The sequence below is a fragment of the Lathyrus oleraceus genome, chromosome 5, assembly GCF_024323335.1.
Source record: "Lathyrus oleraceus cultivar Zhongwan6 chromosome 5, CAAS_Psat_ZW6_1.0, whole genome shotgun sequence".
NCBI classification, from domain to species: domain Eukaryota; kingdom Viridiplantae; phylum Streptophyta; class Magnoliopsida; order Fabales; family Fabaceae; genus Lathyrus; species Lathyrus oleraceus.
In genome coordinates, this window is record NC_066583.1 from 349619427 (window position 1) to 349644088 (window position 24662).

General features: G+C 42.0%; 1 pseudogene; it reads left to right on the top strand.

The window, feature by feature from the left end:
- Positions 1–22805: 22805 nt before the first annotated feature.
- On the top strand, positions 22806–24015 carry LOC127087754 (uncharacterized; annotated as a pseudogene).
- Positions 24016–24662: the final 647 nt, after the last annotated feature.

A 24662-nucleotide genomic window follows, 5' to 3' on the forward strand; every position in this document is an offset into this window, starting at 1 on the left:
GCAGGAGACACGACAAACAAAAGATATATGGCAAGAAATGCAACATGAATATCTGAATGTTTATGAGTATGCATGAATATGCGTGATTTATGTTTGATGAATGCTGACAAAACAGACAATTCTAACACAACAGGTCCAGGAACAAACGTCCGGTATTATACTTCTAGGGGAAAAACCAGCTGGAGAGCCAATCTGCGGAGATCTTCATGCTGTCAAGCAAAGATCTGCGAATACTGCTGAAGAAGCAGAGGGTCAGAGATATCAGGAAACAACCCAATCGGGGTACAGAAAGTCACAACAGGCAAAACAGCCACCAAGACGAATCTGTTGGGGAACAAGAGAAGTCCCAAAGTATCTGCAGGGGATCCCAGTATCAACTGAGAAACAAAAAGTGCATAAGCACGAACTGCTGTAGAAGCAAATCCAAATAACTCCGCTGGGGAACAACCCACTGAGGGAGAATGATATCATCCAAATAGAATCTAACTGCATAAGCAACTCTACTGGGGAAAACTGTCGGCTACTCTCTTGGGGACAAGCCACTGAGGGAGGACAGATCAAACAAGTAGATTCTGCAATACAAGCCACTCTACTTGGGGAGAATATACATAGCAAACAGATCACAACAAGTAGATTCTGCAATACAAGCCACTCTACTGAGGATCACAAACAGTCAGGAAATTAATCCGTTCTTGGGATGCTAGAGCCATCATCCGACCATATTGGGGATTGAAGGAGTATTCAAAAGGCGAAACTGCCACAACAAACATTCTGCAGACTACGCTGAGGAAAAGATGATTGGAAATATTGGGATGTCAACCCAAATCAACCACTGAGTAGGAAAATAAACCCTGCTCTGCTGAAGAGAAAAACTCTGATGGAGAAATAGCAACAATTCCACAGACGACTTCGCCAGGGAAAAGGTAAAGTACCGGGTATCAAATCCCTGACTTACCGAGTCTTTAAAAAGAAAACGATCGTGCTGAGGAAACAGACAATTCCGCTGGCAACTGCACTGGGAAGAGTGACAACAACTCTGTTCGCAAATCCGATGGGGATATCAATAACAGCTCTACTCATGACTGTGCTGAGGAGACAAATAAAGTTTGGGGAAATCGACCCACTGAAGAAAGCGACGGGGCACCAGGATGACAAACCATCAACCGCCGAAACTTCTACAAGAAAACACCCATGCTGGGGAAGATTGTTGCTGGAGAAAACGAAGTCTTCAACAACACTCTGCTTGCGACTATACTGGGGAACAACCCCACCAACAACTTTGTTTGAGGAACAACCCCATCAAAGATCTGAAGAAAGAAGATACAACCAAACCAGGAATATGAACCAATGTCTTACCTGTTGGAGATCATGCCACCCTCGGGAGAGCGCTGAGATATTCTTGAGTATCCTTTCAATCTTGTGAATGTTCACTTTGTTTAAAGCAACGTTTTGAAAATTTTGATTTGTTTAAAACAATGACATTTTATCAATTTAAAACATGCAAAACATTTGTTGAATTGAAACAAATAAGAGTGCAAATAATTGGATAAAAAGCTCAAATTTATTTGATGGAATGGTAGTCTGCAAATGGCAAGACTCCATAGATCTGTACAAATTTGAAATCAGTGATATATATTGGAAGAGGGCTACATTGAACATAATGATCCTTTCTCTACCAATTTGAATCTCGATGTATTCGAAGCTTCAGTTGACGACGAATCGAGAATCTTCTGACAAAATGACGACTCTGGAACAGAAAGTCTTGTCAGGATGCAGTTACTTGCCAAATCCCTAATTTTTGCCTAGATTGCCCCAGGGTGAGGTACTCAATCTAGCGGGATGCAAATATTCTTTTTTTTTTCAAGTCTCTAATTTTTGCCTGGATTACCCTTACGGGTTCTCCACCGAGACGCTCATTTTTGCCTAAGCCGCCCTTTCGGGTTTTCAACTTAGCGAGCTATTCTGTTTTTTTCTCATTTGCATATACTTTTTTTTTAGGCAAAGTATCTTTTGACTGCATCTGAATTCATAGGACGAGTGAAATCCTCCCCATCCATTGTTGTAAGCAACAAAGCTCCGCTTGAAAAGGCTCTCTTAACAACATATGGACCCTCGTAGTTTGGAGTCCACTTGCCCCTGGAATCGGGCGCGAAAGACAAGACTTTCTTGAGCACAAGGTCTCCTTCTCGGAACACACGAGGCTTGACCTTCTTATCGAATGCTTTCTTCATTCTCTGCTGATATAACTGACCATGACACATGGCAGTTAAACGCTTCTCTTCAATCAAATTCAACTGGTCATAACGACTCTGAATCCATTCAGCATCAGTCAATTTGGCTTCCATCAAGACTCGCATTGATGGGATCTCCACCTCTACTGGGAGAACGACTTCCATGCCATAAACAAGAGAGAAAGGGGTTGCCCCTGTTGAAGTGCGTACAGACGTACGATATCCATGCAAAGCAAATGGCAGCATCTCATGCCAATCTTTGTATGTGACAGTCATCTTCTGGATAATCCTCTTGATATTCTTGTTAGCAGCTTCAACAGCCCCATTCATCTTAGGTCTGTAAGGAGAGGAATTATGGTGTGCAATCTTGAATTCAGCGCACAACTCATCCATCATCTTGTTATTCAGATTGGATCCATTATCAGTAATGATCCTCTCTGGCACACCATAACGGCAAATCAGCTGATTCTTGATAAACTTCACAACCACCTGTCTGGTTACATTCGCGTATGAAGCGGCTTCAACCCATTTGGTGAAGTAATCAATTGCTACGAGAATAAACCGATGTCCGTTGGATGCTTTCGGCTCAATCATGCCGATCATGTCGATTCCCCACATAGAGAAAGGCCATGGTGACGAAATCACGTTCAAGAGTGTCGGAGGAATATGAATCTTATCCGCATAAATTTGACACTTGTGACATTTCTTCACATACTTGCAACAGTCAGACTCCATTGTCAGCCAATAGTAGCCTGCTCTCAACATTTTCTTAGCCATGGCATGTCCATTGGAATGAGTACCAAATGAACCCTCATGGACCTCAGTCATCAATAGGTTTGCTTCGTGTCTATCCACGCATCTGAGCAAAACCATATCGAAATTCCTCTTATACAGCACTTCACCACTGAGGTAGAAACTGCCTGACAACCTTCTCAAAGTTTTCCTATCTTTCACAGATGCCCCAGGCGGGTAGACCTGGTTCTGGAGGAAATTCTTGATATCAAAATACCAAGGCTTGTCATCTTTCACTTCTTCGATTGCAAATATGTGAGCGGGTCTGTCCCAGCGCATCACAGTAATATTGGGAACATCATTCCACCATCTGACCACAATCATGGAAGCAAGCGTAGCAAGAGCATCTGCCATCCTATTATCCTCTCGAGGAATGTGATAAAATTCAACTTCTGTGAAGAAAGTTGAAATCCTTCTTGCGTAATCTCTGTATGGGATGAGACCAGGTTGATTCGTCTCCCACTCTCCCTTGATCTGATTGACAACCAAGGCCGAATCACCATAGACATCAAGATACTTGATCCTCAAGTCAATGCATTCTTCAAGTCCCATAATACAAGCTTCGTACTCCGCCATATTATTCGTGCATTTGAAAGTTAGCCTTGCTGTAAACGGAATGTGTGAACCTTGAGGAGTAATGATCACTGCCCCAATTCCATTTCCATATTGATTAACAGCGCCATCAAACACCATCGTCCATCTGGAACCGGGTTCTGGACCTTCATCAAGTGTAGGCTCATCGCAATCTTTCATCTTCAAATACAGAATTTCCTCGTCTGGGAAGTCATACTGAACAGACTGATGATCTTCAATCGGCTGGTGCGCTAGATGGTCAGCCAAGATACTACCTTTGATAGCTTTTTAAGCTCGATACTCAATATCATACTCAGACAACAGCATCTGCCAACGGGCAATCCTCCCAGTTAAAGCAGGCTTCTCGAAGATATACTTAATTGGATCCATTCTGGATATCAACCAAGTTGTATGATTTATCATGTACTGGCGCAAACGCTTAGCAGCCCAAGCCAAAGCACAACACGTCTTCTCAAGCGTAGAGTACCGAGACTCACAATCAGTAAACTTCTTACTGAGGTAGTAGATAGCAAACTCCTTCTTCCCTGATTCATCTTGTTGACCGAGTACACAACCCATCGAGTCTTCAAGAACTGTTAAATACATGATCAGAGGTCTTCCTTCCACAGGCGGAGACAAAATCGGAGGTTCAGATAGATAATCTTTGATACTGTCGAAAGCTTTCTGGCAATCCTCGGTCCAATCATGAGACTGATCTTTCCGGAGGAGCTTGAATATCGGCGCACATGTGGCAGTCATGTGGGATATAAATCTGGAAATGTAATTCAAACGGCCAAGAAAACCTCGGACTTGCTTCTCAGTTTTGGGTGCAGGCATCTCTTGTATTGCTTTGACCTTTGCAGGATCAACCTCAATACCTCTTTCACTTACTACAAAACCCAACAATTTGCCGGAACGGACTCCAAAAGTACATTTGTTCGGATTCAGGCGAAGTTTGAACTTCCTCAAACGCTGAAAAAGCTTCAACAAATGCTCAACATGTTCAACTTCCGTTCGGGATTTAGCAATCATATCATCAACATAGACTTCTATCTCCTTGTGCATCATATCATGAAACAAGGTAGTCATAGCTCGTTGATACGTGGCTCCGGCGTTCTTCAAACCGAAGGGCATCACCCTATAACAGAATGTTCCCCAAGGTGTGATGAATGTTGTCTTCTCCATATCCTCTGGTGCCATCTTGATTTGATTATATCCGGAAAATCCGTCCATAAAGGAAAAGACTTTGAATTTAGCTGTATTGTCTACCAACATGTCAATGTGTGGTAGAGGAAAATCATCTTTTGGGCTAGCTTTATTCAAATCTCTGTAATCAACGCACATATGGACTTTTCCGTCCTTCTTAGGAACAGGCACAATATTGGCCACCCACTGAGGATATGTAGAAGTCACCAGAAACCCCGCATCAATTTGCTTCTGAACTTCCTCTTTGATCTTTACTGCCATATCTGGATGAGTTCTTCTGAGCTTCTGCTTCACAGGCACGCACTCAGGCTTCAAAGGCAGGAAATGTTGCACAATATCTGTATCTAAACCCGGCATGTCTTCATAGGACCAAGCAAAGATGTCTGAATATTCTCGTAGCAAACCGATCAAATCTTCCTTAACAGACTCTTCCAGAAGTGCCCCAATCTTCACCAGACGAACACAATCCTCAGACCCCAAGTTGACTGTTTCCAAGTCTTCGAGATGCGGCTGAATGATCTTCTCTTCGTGCTCAAGGAGACGGGTAATCTCATCAGGAATCCCCTCAACGTCATCTTCTTCTGCCTCAAATACAGGGAATTCAAAATTGGGAGATGGCGTTGGATCATTATGTTCAATGGGTTTTAGGATCAACCTGCATAATGATTTTGGTTAAGGAAAAACTTTAGCATTTAAACAAGCAAATCATTATGCAGATGGAAAATGTTTGCCTTTATTTTTGTTTTTATGGGTTTTTTGTGATCACTGATTTCATGAAGAAAAGCAAAAAGTGAAAACAAAGGAAAAACAAATGTTTAACAATGCAAAAATTGAATGAAAACATCATTGTATATATGTTTTGCCAACAATGTCATCACTTCTCCTTTTGGCATGGGAGAAGGGTTTTAAACAAAGTGAACAATTACTTCGATCTATGGATGACTGTAGGAACATCTACAGCGACCCAATTATGGCAGACGCCACCAGGAATAACAAAATTGTTCAAGTCTTCTGCGTCTTCTTCTTCAATGATAGCAGCAGCTTCCTTTTCTTCAGGTTGATCAGCATGGATGAATCCTCCACTTGTGAACAAACCTTGCTCATTGGATTCCCCAGAACAGTAGCCAATGCCAGCCCAGGATCTGTTATCTTCAAGTTCAAGCACTTTCCCTAATCCAGCAACTGCACCACATTCAATGGCCAGCTTCGCATCACGGTAGGGAGTGAATGAAGGAGACCTCTTCTCGATTGGTTCATCTATAGATAAAGCTTGGAACGGGGTTCCAATTTCATCCTCAGCATCAATGTACGAGAAAGAAGACAGATGGCTAACCAGGAGAGCCTTTTCTCCCCCTACTACAACCAGTTTCTTGTTCTTGACAAACTTTAGCTTCTGGTGTAGGGTGGATGTCACGGCGCCAGCCTCGTGAATCCATGGTCTGCCTAAGAGACAGCTATAAGATGGGTGGATGTCCATTACTTGGAAAGTAACTTGGAAATCACTTGGTCCTATCTTGATTGGGAGATCAACTTCCCCAATCACGGTCTTGCGCGACCCATCAAATGCTTTCACAACAACCCCACTCTGCCTCATAGGAGGACCTTGATATGACAGACGAGAGAGTGTGGTCTTTGGCAATACATTAAGAGAAGATCCAGTGTCCACCAACACATTGGACATTGCATCAGATTTGCAATTCATTGAGATATGTAAGGCCATGTTGTGGTCTCTTCCCTCCTCAGGGAGATCAGCGTCACAAAAGCTCAAAGTGTTGCAAGCGGTAATGTTCGCAACAATGCTATCAAACTGTTCAAGGGTGACGTCGTGATCAACATACGCCAGATCCAAGACTTTCTGCAGAGACTCCCTATGAGGTTCTGAATTCAGCAGCAAAGAAAGAATAGAGATCTTGGATGGCGTGTGTAGAAGCTGGTCTACAATATTGTACTCACTTTTTCTGATGAGCCTCAGCATCTCATCAGATTCTTCATCAACAATGCCACTTGGGCCAACTGAAGAAACAGGAGTCTTTTGTACGGATGAGGAGGGTTTGGCAACATCAAGTGCCGGATTCTGAACATTCACAGCGGTCCCCACAGGGCGCTCAACAGTATCAGAAGCAGCAGGGGCTTTAGCAGGTGCGGAAAACACGCGACCACTTCGGGTCAACCCACTGACATCAGCTATATTAGTTACAGACGTTGAAGGCAAAGGCACTTCGACCCCATCTTGGACAGCAACAGGATTATACCGGAATGGCACAGCTCGATCTGATGAATAGGGCACAGGGCCTACAGGTTTGATGATCAAAGAAGGGGAAGCCTTTGACTTGTTGCTATTATAGCGGATAACAACCGGTTCAGGCAGCTTGAACACTTGTGTAATGACATTCACTTCAGGCTCAACTTCATCAACATTGCGATTCTGGAGAATCTCAATGGTACCTTCATTCAACATCTTCTGAAGTTCACGGCGGACTTGGTCGCAACCCAAGCGGTTAACTGAGCAGACGCGGCACTTGTCGTGGTTATGCTCCAAGTAGCTGTACTGACACAGCATCTTATGTAAATCAACCAACGACTGCCTGATGTGACTGACATATCGGACCTTGTACTTCCCAAGGCATTCCTGAATCATGTTGACAGATTTCCCATGCGCAGGCAATGGGTTCTTGGTGACGTTTGGGCTTGAGTCCTCAAAACTCAGAATACCACTTCTCACAAGGTCTTGAACCTTGGTCTTCAGCTGAAAGCAATTCTCAATATCATGGCCCGGAGCGCCAGAATGATAGACACAGTGCAGGTCTGGTTTGTACCACCATTGAGGGTTTGCAGGAATAGCAGGAGGATCCCTGGGAGAAACCAATTTCCTTTCCAACAAGGAAGGATAAAGCTCTGCATATGTCATAGGAATTGGATCGAAGCTGATCTTCTTCCTATCATATGTCACGTTAGCTTGATTGGTTGTACTTCCACGAGGCTGGTAAGCCTGTTGCTGTGGACGTTGCTGATATTGAGGTTGTTGATATTGTTGCTGATGTTGGTACTGTTGATGTTGATATTGCTGATGTTGAGAAGTATTGTCCTTGAAAACGGGTGCTACGTGAGCCACCTGGTGCTGATGACTGGCATGTCGTGCAGGTTTCCTCCGAACAGAGGGTCTTCTGTGTTTAGGCTGAGATTGCACGACATGTGCTTCTCCTTCTTTCCTCTTAAACGCCCCATATCGTTTAGAGGAAGAACCATCATCTTTCGCCAACCGTCCTTCTCGGACACCTTCTTCGAGACGCATCCCCATGTTCACCATCTCGGTGAAATCAGAGGGAGCGCTTGCCACCATCCGCTCATAATAAAATGAGCCAAGAGTCTTCAGAAAGATCTTGGTCATTTCCTTCTTGTAAGACCCCAATTTTGGGCCCTAAGATCCCTCATGGCCCATGTCATTCATATCATAACCTCAAGGATCAATGCATGCCTTTGCTTTCCTCTTAGTGGATAGTTTGCCTTGTGGGTTTGTTTCTTGATCACCAAGCATACTTGGCATTTGTATATTATTGCTTTCATATGTTTATCATTCAAAAAGTACAAAAATATTGTCAGTCTAACCTTGTTGCTTGCAGTGGAAGCAATCATCAGCAATTAGGTCAAAGACAGTCATTGATCAGTCAAAGCAATGGATGATGGCCATTCTTGTGGAATTTGGACATCATGATCATTAATCAAAGGTTCATACATCTTGAGACATCATTTGAAGTCAAGTTCTCAAAGAATTAGGGTTTGGAATTCATCAGAAGAAGTTCAATCAGTCCAAAACCCTAGAAAAGTCAAAATTGGTCAACAGTTGATTTAATCAGAGATTTGATGGATAGAATTGATTTGAAGAAGCTCATTCATGCTTGTATAAGCCTCATCTATCATGTTCAACCTCATCATGGAAGAAAATCAAGTCAAATCAGAAATTTTCCAGAAATAGAAAGTGGACCTGTAATTTCAACTGCCAAAAATGGAAACTTCTTGATCTTAAACTTACATCATGATACAAGCTCCAAATGAATTTTTGCCCAACATGAAAGTTGAAGATCTTGTTCTCCCATTTTCAAAAAGTCCAAGAACTCTCAAATCCCATGTGTGGTTGTCAAGATATGATCAAATCATTTTCACCAATTTTTGAACTTCAACAAGCCATATCTCTCAAACCATAAGGCCAAATTTGGTGGGGTTTTTTCCTACAAACCACATTTTTCATCCTCTTTCCAAAAATATAAATTTCATGACCTAAAACCTCACCATTCAAAATGGCATTTTTGGACCTTTTGCATTTAAATTCAAAGTTTGACCAAACTTTGACTTTTTGAGTTTTTGACTTTTTCTCATTTTTACCAATTGGAAAATGTTCCATATCACATTTGTGACTTGTTCCAATCCCAAAACCATCATCATACCATCCTTTTATCATCATTTTGAATCAAAATTCAAAGTTGGCAAAAGGTGTAAAAAGGAAGTACATAAACAAAACACACACTGCAGTTTCTTGTACAACCAAAACAGCAAAATTGCAGTCTGTTTGCAGCTTGTAGCAGGCCCAAAACCATGCCAAATTCACACCTCCACTATACACTTGACCAAATTAGCAAATGTGTAATTGCCTTCTTTTGAACTAAGCAAGCTTAGGCATTGGTTTAGTATTGTTAAGCAGTGGTATATAAGTGGATTTTCTGCACAAACAACCCTAGTGTTCACCGATACCACAGACAAAACACATTCATTCTCTCTTCTTGCATTTTTGGCAATTGACATTTTTCTGCTCAAATCTTCAAAGGACTCAATCCACTCTTGCTTCCCTCACGCTCTAGTCACCTTTGTGAACCCTATTGAACCAGAAAACCTCACCTGTACCACAGTCTCAAGTTCTGTTCTTCCTCAAGTTATAACAATGGCAGAAAGAGATTTGAAGAGTTCCAGGCTTGGCTGAGCTCACCACTTCGAGGTTCCATCATTGTAAAGCATAAACACCATCTGTTTCAAGGAGGATCATCAAAAACATCACTGTTACACGATTTCCTCCAAAACAAGTAAGTTTTTCGACCCTCTCTTTTCTCTTATCCATGCTATGCCATGTGAACTCCTTAACTTGCTGATGCCAATAGACTTTAAACCATTAAAAATAATCCACTGTGTTGAAAGAAATATGGTCTTAAAGTTCTAAGCTCAAACTTGTTTATGTGGATTTCTCTGTTATGTGCTTAAATTATTGGGTGAAAATGGTGGATTGTGTGTGTGTTTGGCTAGCTGAAGCTTTTGATATACACATTGTCAACTATCGGGCACATTTGTTCATACTGTTTTTTTTAAGAAATGAGGAACACTGTTACATTCGAGCCCTAGCACTCTGACCAGAAAACTCCCATAGTTGTGTTGTTTTGTTGTTGACTAGGATTGCTTAATGATAGTGGTTCATTACCATGCTTGATTATTGCATGATTGCTGTGTTACGTGCTGTTTGCTTGCTGTTGTTCATGTTGATTACATGATGCTGTTACTACCCTGCTATGTTGTCTGCATTGCCAAGACCATAAACACATGAGCTGCCATGCTAATTAAGCCCTAGCTGCCTTCCAGACTTTCTCCATTGTGTGTGATTTTGTTGCTTAAAGCTGTAGGAAGCTACCAATACCATGCTGCAGTTTTGAACTCCTTGAACATTTGTCTTGAAAATCCATCTTGATTCATGTTATATTTTTTTTTTTTTTTTTTTTTTTTGTTGAATGCTGCTGTTCGAAATTTCCTGAACATTGCTCATAAAATCCTCATGTTGGTATTTGTTGTTGTTTGGACATGAATGTTGGTTTGTTGTATGATCAATGTTTTACATGCTGCTGCTTAATTGATGATGAAATGCCCTGCTATTGAACCATGAACATTGCCATGAAATTCATGTGAAACATTATTGTCCTGCTGCTACACATTTCCATGGCCATGCTGTTTATGTGCTGTTGTGTAATCTATTTGTTTCGAGTGTTAGTTGAGGATTATGAGCATGAAGTGATGAATGTTGCTGTGAACCTACTATGCTATACCATGCTGCTAACCATGCTGCTGTTCATGAAACCTAACATATTTTCCCAAAAAATCCATATGGTTTGTGCTGTTGGATGTTACATGTGCTGTTTGTGAGCTCTTGTTGGGTTTCAGTTTGAATTGATTGCATGAAGTCACATGATACCATTGCTGCTAAATCCATGCTGTTGCTAAAATTCTGCTGCAATTTTGAAACATGAATGTGTGCCTGCTATGCTGTTATGTGCTATTGTTTTGAAACATGATGATGATGAATACCATGCTGTCATTTGTTTTGGTTTGGTCGAATGATGATGATGCTATGCTGGCTGTTTCGAAACTTACCATGTCCAGATTTTTCCTCATGATTTTGTTGGTTTGATTATTGAATGTTGCTGTGTTCACGTGCTGTCGATTTAAATGATAAATGATGATGAATGCTGTTGCATGCTAGTCAAGTTTTTGTGTTGCTGTCGATCACCATTGCCATGTTTGTTTGAATTTCATGATGATATGATGAATTATGAAATGGAACCTGTTGCCCTGTTGTTGCCAAACCCTAAGGGTTTCTAAAACCAGAAGGCTGAATTTCGATTGGTTGCTGTTGTTGTTTTGCCTTGCCTGTGTACTGTTACATTGGAAGCTAGCCAATTAGAACATTTCGCTTGGCCCTTCAAAACTCTGCCGTTTTGTTAAGTGATGCGTGTATTTACACCTATGCCATGCGCTGACTTTAGTTTGACCCATTAGTTCATGTCTTTTGTTCATGTTGCTTCAATTATTCATCAATCTTCACAAATTAATTTCTCATTCATTTTATTCAAAAAATCTTGAAATTTTTCCTCATGATCATGAATGTGTCCTTCATTTAATTGTGATTTTTAATGATTTTTCCATTGGCTGGATTTTTATGGTAATTATTTTCTTCACATGTGTGCATAAATGATACATTGTGCCATTTCAATTGGGAAATTCTCATGTTATATCCAATGCCTCTGAAATTTTTTGTGGTGAGACTAGATACATTGATCTTCATTTCCATATAAAGTTTGTGCATTTATCATTTGTGGATTGATAGTTATGATTTTTTGAAGTTGTGTGTTGCATTTGGTGCTATACCATGATCATGCATTTTCACAATTTTTGTTCACACTCTTCCCTACATCCAAATGACTCCAAATTTTGCATGAACCATCCTTTGTATGTCTAGTTTGTGTATGAATTTTCTTGGAATTAATCTTGCTGTTTTCCATTTGACTGAGAATTTTCTTCCATATGTGGTCATTTGTTGACTTTTTGTGCTATGCATTGCCAAATCTTTTGTGAAATTCTCATATCTTATTGTATGACCATGAAATTTCATATGTGATAACTAGACTTCTCAAGCTTTGCATTGGTGTTAATCTCATTCATTTCTCTTCTGTTTTCAAATTGATATGATTTTTTGAAGTTGACCTATGCTTGTTGACTTTCACCATGCTTGCTTGAATTTGATTTGACTTCATGATTTTAATTGCCTGCCTTCCTCTCATCCAAATGCATTGAAATTTGACATGTATACCATGTTAGATGTTAGGATTGAGTGTGATTTATTTCATGATTTTTGGGAATGTTTGAGTTGACTTTTGAATGAAGTCTTTGCTGTTGACTTTTGTAGGCTTCTCTTGCCATGCTTTGCATCCTTTTGCACATGAAATGACCATGATGCATGATTTGGTTATGAATCCAATTGAGAATGTTTCTTGAATGTTTAAACTTGACTTTGATTGAACATTGCTTGCTGCCTTGACTTTTTCTTTCATCTTTGACCCTAGGCTAGCCCTAGTGGTCTTCTAAGCTTATGTTGAGTTCATCTGTTTCAGGTTGAGCACCAATGCCCCAAAGACCTTTCAATTTGATTGAGTTGTTTTGTTTATCATGTGCTAACATTTTTTTTGTAGGTGACTCATATGCTTGAGTCTTTGTGCCTTGCACAATTGGTCCCTCTGTGGTTGACTTTTGGTTCATTCCTCTTTGTTTTAATTGTTGAACTGTTTACTAATTGGTTTGACTTTTGCAGGTGCTTTAGTTGCTTAAGTTCTTTGAACTTGCTTGCTTGCTTTGCTTTTAGCATTTGCTTTGAGGTATAAATATTTCTTCTTCATGTAGTCTGGAGACCCGGTCTGTTATTTGACCGGGCAAACTGTCTGAAGTCCTCCTTAAGAGGCAATGCCTGTGTTTTTTTAAAATTGTCCTAAGCAGGAAAAGTCCTTCAAGTAAGGCAATTGGTGGAAGGTAGGGATAAGCAATCTATCCCCCACTATTCAGTGTGTCCTCTCTTTGCTCCCATTACATGGTTGAAGCAATGAGATAAAAACCCAAGATCTGATCGAGTCAATAATGTGGAGAGAGTTCCTACTTTCTGAACTCCCACACTTTCTGATATGCTCTCTCTTATCTGAGATTGAAGCAATGAGGCACACCCCTCATCTCCTATTCATCTGCTTCACCTGAGCCCCTCAATGGCCAGGTTAAGAGCGACCTTACCCATTACAGTGGACTTTCAAAGTCAAACCCTCTTGTGTGAGCCCCCATTGTTTGGCTATAGAGTGTGCTGTTTGATATTCATTGCTTGACTGATTGCTTCATATGCACTTGTTTGCCTGTATGCTATGCATTTATCATCATCATCAATTGCCATTAATGCATGATCATCTCATTTGCTTCTTTGTGATGCTATCATTGTTGTTTGCCCATTGAGGACAATTGTAAGTCCATTGCTTTGGCATTTGCTCCTGTGATATGGAAGGATAGAGTGTAAGACCTCCTTGGTCACTCATATCTTCTTTTTTTGTTCTGTTTGTATGTGAGGATACAGTTATAAGTCCCTGTAAGTTGGCATCTGTTATCCTGTGATCATAATGTGATCTGTTTGATTTGTATGTGAGGTTGCAGTTATAAGTCCCTGTCAGTTGGCATCTGTTTTCCTGTGATCATAGTTTGTTCATCTGTTTGTGTGAGAGGTTGCAATTATAAGTCCCTGTAAGTTGGCATTTGCATTCCTGTGATCATATTGTTGCTTTTGTTCTTGTATGTGAGGATCCATTGTAAGTCCCTGTGATGTGGCATTGGATTTCCTGTGAGCATACCGTGGAGTTAACCTAAGTCCAGATAAATTGGCAGTTGACTTCCATATTTCATCTTTGTCTTTTCTTTTGAGGAGATCGGTGTAAGTCCATTGAGTGGCATCTGATATCCTGTTCTGTTTTAGGAGACTGGTGTAAATCCATCTATTGGTATCCGGTATCCATTTTTATTTCTTTGCCTGTGGAGAGATTGGTGTAAGTCCATTGAGTGGCTTCTGATATCCCATTTTGTTTTAGGAGATTGGTATAAGACCATTGATTGGCATCCGATATCCGCTTTTACTTGCTTTGCTTGTTTATTATTATTAATTGCCATTCCAAAGGACACACTTGAATCATCTGTCATATGATTTCAAGAAGTGAACCTTCTAAGAAGTTTTACTATCCATCTTCATCCATTCATCATTCATTATGTCCTAGACTTTTCACACTTTATCTTTTCAAATTTGACATAAGTGTTGTGCAAACATCTTCATGTTTTCTAACTAAAAACCTGGACTCAAGTCCTTGACCATTTTTCAAACTTCATTTCATAATACTTATTTGAATTGATCTTAATCATACTTTGACTTCATTTTCATAATCATAATCAGTAACTCCACTCATTCACTTGTTTTGGCTTTGTCCATTAATCTTTTCATATATGAGCTATAGGTTTGATTTATCTTAGTGGTTGATGTTAATCTCACCTTCTGTCTTTAGTGATTGAATTGTAAGTCTTCCTCGCCTATTATAGGGTTAACCCCTCCTGGCCAGTTGAAGCTGTTCTCACATGGTGGACGTTGTTGTTTGTATAAGGTTGAGTTTTCTCCCGTGGATAACGTAAGACCTAGGGTTTGTGTTTAAAATTGAACCTAACCCACTTTTGGAAATCTTTTAGCCGAACTACGGCGTTCTGATCCTTACCTTTGATGGAAGGTACGTAGGCAACGGGTTCATCCGTTCGAACCCAATAACCCAATAATAATAAAACTTGTATATTCTTTTCTCATCATCCCAATCATGTTTGCACAATCTTTATGTCATAACAAATAACAATCTTTTACAACAAGTGTGAAAAGGGCTCCCTAGGAGTACCTAGGACGTAGTGGGTGCCTAACACCTTCCCATTGCGTAATTTACCCCTTACCCAGAATCTCTGATCTTTTTATTAGTTTTCTACGTGTAAAACTTCTTAGGCTTTTGTTCGCTTTTTAGCCAATCCTTTGGATAAATAAAAGTGCGGTGGCGACTCGAAAATTTCAACGTATCTCTTAGCTTATGATTTAATCGATAGATCATATAGCGACGAATACACCGCTACAGAAAAGTGGCGACTCTGCTGGGGATACCTCACCAGATTCCCTGGTTGTATTGCCTACTTTTCACCCTTGTTGTGCTATATTGTTATTCTTTATCTGACATATTTTTGTACAATTTGGGATGAATGTATTGATTGTAATGTGTGAATTGCTTGATATACATTTGCTGTGTGCTTTGGTGATCTGTGAGATGAGTTCTATACCCGAACTCGAGTGCTCTCTAGGATAGGAGAATGGCATAGTCTTGTCGACTGGTGTGGAGTAGTCCTTAGCCAGTTGACTTGCGAGTCCATTCACTTGGTGGAGGTCATGTTGAACTAATAATGTCACACAAGTTATTTGTGGTTAGGCATTATTCTTTCAATCATGTGCCGTAGAAGCCAAGGACCTTAGTTTACCAAACCCATCTTGGCCTATTTTTAGGACCGTAGTGCGGAGGTCGTTCAGATGTCAGTTCTGATACGATTGTTACGCGATACTACACTCATAAGAGTTTCTCTTGAGAATATTCTTGGAATACGAGTATTCGTTCCTCCGATAATATTCGAAAGATGGAACGATGATTATGGGAACCTCTGATAGAACATGTCTGGCAGGTTTAAACCCTAGTACACTCCCTTTGGGTGGTTCTTGACCGAGACTCCATGCTCGTGACTCTCAACAAACCCGTGATTCGTGGTTGAGTCGTTCAAGCATTGTTAATATCAATGGATCCCGGATCAGGGGTAAAACCTAAAATCCATCAAAGCGGCTGGTTGATATTAAGAATGTCTGAACCGGTTCATGTACCGTTAATATCAATGGAACTTGGGTGTCGATAAGGTGAAAACCTAAATCCACCAAAATGGATGATTGATATTAGGGATACATAGAGCTTTCCCACGACCTTTGTTTGGTGTGCTTTGCTTGATCCTTGAGTGTGTTTGTTGCATTCATGCATTCACGCATTCATCCGCATTCATGTCATCAAAAGAGAAAATTTTCAAGGAACTTAAAGGGTTATTTGCAAAATTTTCAGACATGGAAAGACCGAAAAGGCACACAAAGAAGTACAGCTTCAAGCAGCCTGATGTCAAAGAGTTAAGGAATCTGACATCATATGTATTAGATCCCTTGGGTTTCAAAGCTCGATATGGGAAGCTTCTGCCGTTGCTGACTACTCAAGTGGATGAGGGATTGATGAGCACTCTTGCTCAGTTCTATGATCCGCTCTATCATTGCTTCTTATTTCCGGACTTCCAGTTATTGCCGACTTTGGAAGAATACTCTCACCTTATTGGGATTCCGATTCTGGATCAAGTGCCGTTCAGTGGCTTAGAGAGTATTCCATCTGCTCGAGAGATTTCCAGTCTGTTGCACATAGATGAAGATCTGATTAGAGCTAATCTGACTACCAAAGGCGGAATTCAGGGTTTTCCCTCCGAGTTCCTTGTTGCTCAAGCAACCTTTTATGGGAAAGCCATGAGTGAGGATGCCTTTGAGGCTCTATTTGTGTTACTCATCTATGGGTTGGTGCTATTCCCCAACTTCGACAAGTTCGTCGACATGAACGCCATTAGGATCTTTTCAGTTCTTAATCCGGTTCCGACCTTGTTGGGTGATGCGTATGTCTCCATGCATCTGAGGAATATGAAGAATGGAGGAGTCATTGTCTGCTGTTTACCCCTGCTGTACAAGTGGTTTATTTCGCACTTGCCGCAGACAGTTGCTTTCAAGGAGAACAAGGGATGTCTACGGTGGTCTCAGAGACTCATGTCTCTCACCAATGATGATATCACCTGGTATGATCGCGTGTATGATACCGTCCAGATCATTAACTCTTGTGGTGAATTCCCCAATGTGCCTCTTCTTGGTACATGTGGTGGGATTACCTACAACCCTACGCTTGCACGTCGTCAGCTTGGGTTCCCCCTAAAGGATAAACCCCATAACATTCTGTTAGAAGGTGTGTTCTTTCAGGAGGGTAAAGATCCCCAAGGCCTGAAAGCCAGATTTGTCCGTGCTTGGCGCAATATTCGCATAAAGAGTAGGAATGAATTGGGTCCAAAGAACTGCATTGCTTTGGAGCCATACACCTCTTGGGTCAGACAGAGGGCTGCTACCTACCTGATGCCATATGATCATCCGAGACCTACACTGTTGGATGTGGCTGGGCCTTCAACCCTCCCTACTCAACGTGTAGAGAAGTTGAGAGAAGAAGACCTTTCGCGTGCCTGGATCCGCGAGAGAGAGGAATTGCTGCAGCAGCTCAAGGAGAAGGATGATATGATTGAATTTCTCGAGCACCGAGTGATCGACGATCCGAACGACACTTGGACTTCTCTGCTTCCTCAGTCTTCCCAATTCTGGAAGAGGAAGTATGATCAACTTGCAAGGGAGAAAGCTGATATGGAGGCTGCCTATGAGAGAGAGATCAAGAAGTTGTACACTTCTCGTCTTCCAGCATCCCGAGCTGTTAGGGATCCATAGGATGTTATTTACCTTTTCTCTTTGTAATATTTAAAAGAATGCTGTACTTCTTTGTCTTAGTATTTTGAATGAAATATTTTCCATGAGCAATCAAAATGGTTTAAATATTCAAAATATTGCAAACAAAACCCTAAGGGTTCCTTGAAAATAAAGCATTTGCACAAGCATTTCATGCATCATTCTTGCATAAACAGGTACCCATTTTTCTGGTCTTCCGGTTCTAACCCTCTGCTCTTCATTTATTTTGAAGACAAGCTGACTCACCGGTATTATACGCGAGTCAACTCTGCAAGGATTATGGAGCAATTGGAACAAGAGAACCAGAGTTTGAGGGATGAAGTCGCCAGACTTGGCGCTCTGATGGAGCAACTTCTTGCTGCCCAGAATCAGCCTGCTCCCCAACAGCCAGCAACTCCGGTTCAGCGGACCGTTATATCAGAGGTAGCTACTACATCGGTGCCAGTCAGTGCCCATCAGCCAAATGCCATGCCTCCCGGTTTTCCTTGGGGGATGCCTCCAGGCTTCATGCCTGATCTGCCAGCTCCAACATTTGCTCAAATGCCGGCATCTAGCCCGGTCCCTATACCTGTTCCTCCTGTCGTGCATACCATGCCGAGGGTAGACGACACCATCTATCACTCTGAAGCTTCTGAGGGCTCAGATGTTCATGAGAAGATGGATGCAATGAACGACCAATTCCTTGAGCTGAGAAAGGAATTGAGAACTCTTAGAGGCAAAGATCTCTTCGGCAAGTCAGCAGCCGAACTTTGTCTAGTTCCCGGCGTTAAAATACCTGTTAAATTCAAGGTCCCCGACTTTGAAAAATATAAAGGGAACACTTGTCCTTTGGCACACTTGGTTATGTACGCCAGGAAGATGTCCACGCAGACAGACAACGATCAACTCTTGATCCACTACTTTCAAGACAGTTTGTCTGGTGCTGCTCTCCGCTGGTACATGAGCTTGGACAGCGTCAATATCCGCTCTTTCAATGACCTTGGCGAAGCTTTCGTCAAACAATATAAATACAACGTTGACATGGCGCCTGACAGAGATCAACTCAGGTCTATGTCACAAAAGGACAAAGAATCGTTCAAGGAGTACGCCCAGAGATGGCGTGAGCTGGCAGCTCAAATCACTCCACCATTAGAAGAGAAAGAGATGACCAAGATCTTTCTGAAGACTCTTGGGTCATTCTATTATGAGAGAATGGTGGCCAGCGCTCCCTCTGATTTCACCGAGATGGTGAACATGGGGATGCGTCTCGAAGAAGGCGTTCGTGAAGGACGGTTAGCAAAAGATGATGGTTCTTCCTCTAAACGATATGGAGCGTTTAAGAGGAAAGAAGGTGAAGCTCATGCTGTGCAGTCTCAGCCAAAGCATCGAAGACCCTCTGTTCAGAGGAAGCCTGCACGTCATTCCGGACATCAGCATCAGGTGGCTAGTGTGGCACCTGTATTCAAGGATAATGCTCAACAATATCAGCATCAGCAGCAATATCCACAACCGCAATATCAACAGCAACAGCAGCGTCCACAACAACAGGCTTACCAGCCTCGTGGAAGTACAACCAACCAAGCAAATGTGAACTATGATAGGAAGAAGGTCAGCTTCGACCCTATTCCGATGACATATACAGAGCTTTATCCCTCCTTGTTGGAGAGGAAGTTGGTTTCTCCCAGGGATCCTCCTGCTATTCCTGCCAACCCGCAATGGTGGTACAAACCAGACCAGCATTGTGTCTACCATTCCGGTGCTCCGGGCCACAACGTTGAGAACTGTTTCCCGCTGAAGAATAAGGTTCAAGACCTTATGAGAAGCGGAATTCTGAGTTTTGAAGACTCAAACCCAAATGTCACCAGGAACCCATTGCCTTCGCATGGGAAATCTGTCAATATGATCCAGGAAGACCTTGGGAAGTACAAAGTGAAGTACATCAGCCATATCCGGCAGTCATTGGTTGGATTACATAAGATGCTGTGTTAGCACAGTTATTTGGAGCATAACCATGACCAGTGCCGTGTCTGCTCGGTCAACCGCTTGGGTTGTGACCAAGTGCGCCGAGAACTTCAAATGTTGTTGAATGAAGGTACCATTGAGATTCTCCAGAATCGCAATGTTGATGTTGTTGAGCCCGAAGTGAGTGTCATCTCCCCGGTGTTCAAGTTGCCAGAGCCGGTTGTTATTCGCTACAATAGCAACAAGCCCAAGGCTTCCCCTGCGTTGATTATCAAACCAGCCGGCCCTGTGCCTTATTCATCTGACAAAGCCGTACCTTTCCGGTACAATCCTGTTGCTGTCCAGGATGGGGTTGAAGTACCTCTGCCGTCTACTTCCGTGACCACTATCGCTGATGTTAGTGGATTGACCCGAAGCGGTCGTGTGTTTTCTGCGCCTGCTAAGGCTGTTGCTTCTGAATCTGTTGAGCGTCCTGTGGGGACTGCTGTGAATGTTCAGAATCCGGCACTTGCTGTTGCCCAACCTTCCTCGTCTGTACAAAAGACTCCTGTTCCTTCTGTTGGCCCGAGTGGCACTGCTGATGAAGAATCTGATGAGATGCTGAGGCTCATCAGAAAGAGCGAGTACAATATTGTAGACCAGCTTCTACACACGCCCTCCAAGATCTCCATTCTTTCTCTATTGCTGAATTCAGAGCCCCATCGGGAATCTCTTCAGAAAGTCTTGGACCTGGCATATGTCGATCACGACGTCACCTTGGAACAATTTGATAGCATTGTTGCAAACATTACCGCTTGCAACACTCTGAGCTTTTGTGACGCTGATCTCCCTGAGGAGGGAAGAGACCACAACATGGCTTTACACATATCCATGAATTGCAAATCTGATGCAATGTCCAATGTACTGGTGGACACTGGATCGTCCCTGAATGTATTGCCAAAATCCACACTCTCTCGTCTGTCATATCAAGGTCCTCCTATGAGGCAGAGTGGGGTTGTTGTAAAAGCTTTTGATGGGTCGCGTAAGACCGTGATTGGGGAAGTTGATCTCCCAATCAAGATTGGACCAAGTGATTTCCAGATCACTTTTCAAGTAATGGATATTCACCCATCATACAGCTGTCTCTTGGGCAGACCATGGATTCACGAGGCTGGCGCCGTGACATCCACCCTACACCAAAAGCTGAAGTTTGTGAAAAACAAGAAATTGGTTGTAGTAGGGGGAGAAAAGGCTCTCCTGGTCAGTAATCTGTCTTCTTTCTCGTATATTGATGCAGAGGATGAAGTTGGAACTCAGTTTCAAGCTTTATCTATTGATAAACCAATCGAGAAGAAGTCTCCTTCATTCACTTCCTACCGAGATGCTAAGCTGGCCATTGAATGTGGTGCAGTTGCTGGATTAGGGAAAGTGCTTGAACTTGAAGATAATCGATCCCGGGCTGGCATTGGTTATGGTTCTGGGGCATGCAATGAGCAAGGTCTGTTCACCAGTGGAGGATTCATTCACGCTGATCAACCTGCAGAAGAGGAAGCTGTTGCTATCATTGAAGAAGAAGATGCAGAAGATTTGAACAATTTTGTTATACCTGGTGGTGTCTGCCACAATTGGGTCGCTGTGGATGTTCCTACAGTTGTCCATAGATCAGAGTAATTGTTCATTTTGTTTAAAACCCTTCTCCCATGCCAAAAGGAGAAGTGATGACATTGTTGGCAAAGCATATATACAATGATATTTTCATTCAATTTTTGCATTGTCAAAAATTTGTTTTTCCTTTGTTTTCACTTTTGCTTTTCTTTATGAAATCAGTGATCACAAAAAACCATAAAAACAAAATAAAAGCTGTAAAAGCAACATTCTTTCATCTGCATAATGATTTGCTTGTTTAAATTCTGAAGTTTTTCTTAACCAAAATCATTATGCAGGTTGATCCTAAAACCCATTGAACATAATGATCCAACGCCATCTCCCAATTTGAATTCCCTGTATTTGAGGCAGAAGAAGATGACGTTGAAGAGATTCCTGATGAGATCACCCGTCTCCTTGAGCACGAAGAGAAGATCATTCAGCCGCATCTCGAAGACTTGGAAACAGTCAACTTGGGATCTGAAGATTGTGAGCGCCTGGTGAAGATTGGGGCACTTCTTGAAGAGTCTGTTAAAGAAGATTTGATCAGCTTGCTACGAGAATATTCAGATATCTTTGCTTGGTCCTATGAAGACATGCCGGGTTTAGATACAGATATTGTGCAACATTTCCTGCCTTTGAAGCCTGAGTGCGTGCCTGTGAAGCAGAAGCTCAGAAGAACTCATCCAGATATGGCAGTGAAGATCAAAGAGGAAGTTCAGAAGCAAATTGATGCGGGGTTTCTGGTGACTTCGACATATCCTCTATGGGTGGCCAATATTGTGCCTGTTCCTAAGAAGGACGGAAAAGTCCGTATGTGCGTTGATTATAGAGATTTGAATAAAGCTAGCCCAAAAGATGATTTTCCTCTACCACACATTGACATGTTGGTAGACAATACAGCTAAATTCAAAGTCTTTTCCTTTATGGACGGATTTTCCGGATATAATCAAATCAAGATGGCACCAGAGGATATGGAGAAGACAACATTCATCACACCTTGGGGAACATTCTGTTATCGAGTGATGCCCTTCGGTTTGAAGAACGCCGGAGCCACGTATCAACGAGCTATGACTACCTTGTTTCATGATATGATGCACAAGGAGATAGAAGTCTATGTTGATGATATGATTGCTAAGTCCCGAACGGAAGTTGAGCATATTGAGCATTTGTTGAAGCTTTTTCAGCGTTTGAGGAAGTTCAAACTTCGTCTGAATCCGAACAAATGTACTTTTGGAGTCCGTTCCGGCAAGTTGTTGGGTTTTGTGGTAAGTGAAAGAGGTATTGAGGTTGATCCTGCAAAGGTCAAAGCAATACAAGAGATGCCCGCACCCAAAACTGAGAAGCAAGTCCGAGGTTTTCTTGGCCGCTTGAACTACATTTCCAGATTTATATCCCACATGACTGCCACATGTGCGCCGATATTCAAGCTCCTCCGGAAAGATCAGTCTCATGATTGGACCGAGGATTGCCAGAAAGCTTTCGACAGTATCAAAGATTATCTGTCCGAACCTCCGATTTTGTCTCCGCCTGTGGAAGGAAGACCTCTGATTATGTACTTAACAGTTCTTGAAGACTCGATGGGTTGTGTACTCGGTCAACAAGATGAATCAGGGAAGAAGGAGTTTGCTATTTACTACCTCAGTAAGAAGTTTACTGATTGTGAGTCTCGGTACTCTATGCTTGAGAAGACGTGCTGTGCTTTAGCTTGGGCAGCTAAGCGTTTGCGCCAGTACATGATAAATCATACAACTTGGTTGATATCCAGAATGGATCCAATTAAGTATATCTTCGAGAAGCCTGCTTTAACTGGGAGGATTGCCCGTTGGCAGATGTTGTTGTCTGAGTATGATATTGAGTATCGAGCTCAGAAAGCTATCAAAGGTAGTATCTTGGCTGACCATTTAGCGCACCAGCCGATTGAAGATCATCAGTCTGTTCAGTATGACTTCCCTGACGAGGAAATTCTGTATTTGAAGATGAAAGATTGCGATGAGCCTACACTTGATGAAGGTCCAGAACCTGGTTCCAGATGGACGATGGTGTTTGATGGCGCTGTTAATCAATATGGAAATGGAATTGGGGCAGTAATTGTTAATCCCCAGGGTTCGCACATTCCATTTACAGCAAGGCTAACCTTCAAATGCACGAATAATATGGCGGAGTATGAAGCCTGTATTATGGGACTTGAAGAATGCATTGATTTAAGAATCAAATATCTTGATGTCTATGGTGATTCAGCTTTGGTTGTCAATCAGATCAAAGGTGAATGGGAGACAAATCAACCAAGTCTCATCCATACAGAGATTATGCAAGGAGAATTTCAACTTTCTTTACAGAAGTTGAATTTTATCATATTCCTCGAGAGGATAATCGGATGGCAGATGCCCTTGCAACGCTTGCTTCCATGATAGTTGTCAGATGGTGGAATGATGTTCCCAATATTACTGTGATGCGCTTGGACAGACCCGCTCACATATTTGCAATGAAGACGTGAAAGATGACAAGCCTTGGTATTTTGATATCAAGAATTTCCTCCAGAACCAGGTCTACCCGCCTGGGGCATCTGTGAAAGATAGGAAAACTTTGAGAAGGTTGTCAGGCAGTTTCTACCTCAGTGGTGAAGTGCTGTACAAGAGAAATTTTGATATGGTTTTGCTCAGATGCGTGGATAGACACGAAGCAAACCTATTGATGACTGAGGTCCATGAGGGTTCATTTGGTACTCATTCCAATGGACATGCCATGGCTAAAAAGATGTTGAGAGCAGGCTACTATTGGCTGACAATGGAGTCTGACTGTTGCAAGTATGTGAAGAAATGTCACAAGTGTCAAATTTATGCGGATAAGATTCATATTCCTCCGACACTCCTGAATGTGATTTCATCACCATGGCCTTTCTCTATGTGGGGAATCGACATGATCGGTATGATTGAGCCGAAAGCGTCCAATGGACATCGGTTTATTCTCGTAGCAATTGATTACTTCACCAAATGGGTTGAAGCCGCTTCGTACGCGAATGTAACCAGGCAGGTGGTTGTGAAGTTTATCAAGAACCAGTTGATTTGCCGTTATGGTGTGCCAGAGAGGATCATTACTGATAATGGATCCAATCTGAACAACAAGATGATGGATGAGTTGTGCGCTGAATTCAAGATTGCACACCATAATTCCTCTCCTTACAGACCTAAGATGAATGGGGCTGTTGAAGCTGCTAACAAGAATATCAAGAGGATTATCCAGAAGATGACTGTCACGTACAAAGATTGGCATGAGATGCTGCCATTTGCTTTGCATGGATATCGTACGTCTGTACGCACTTCAAC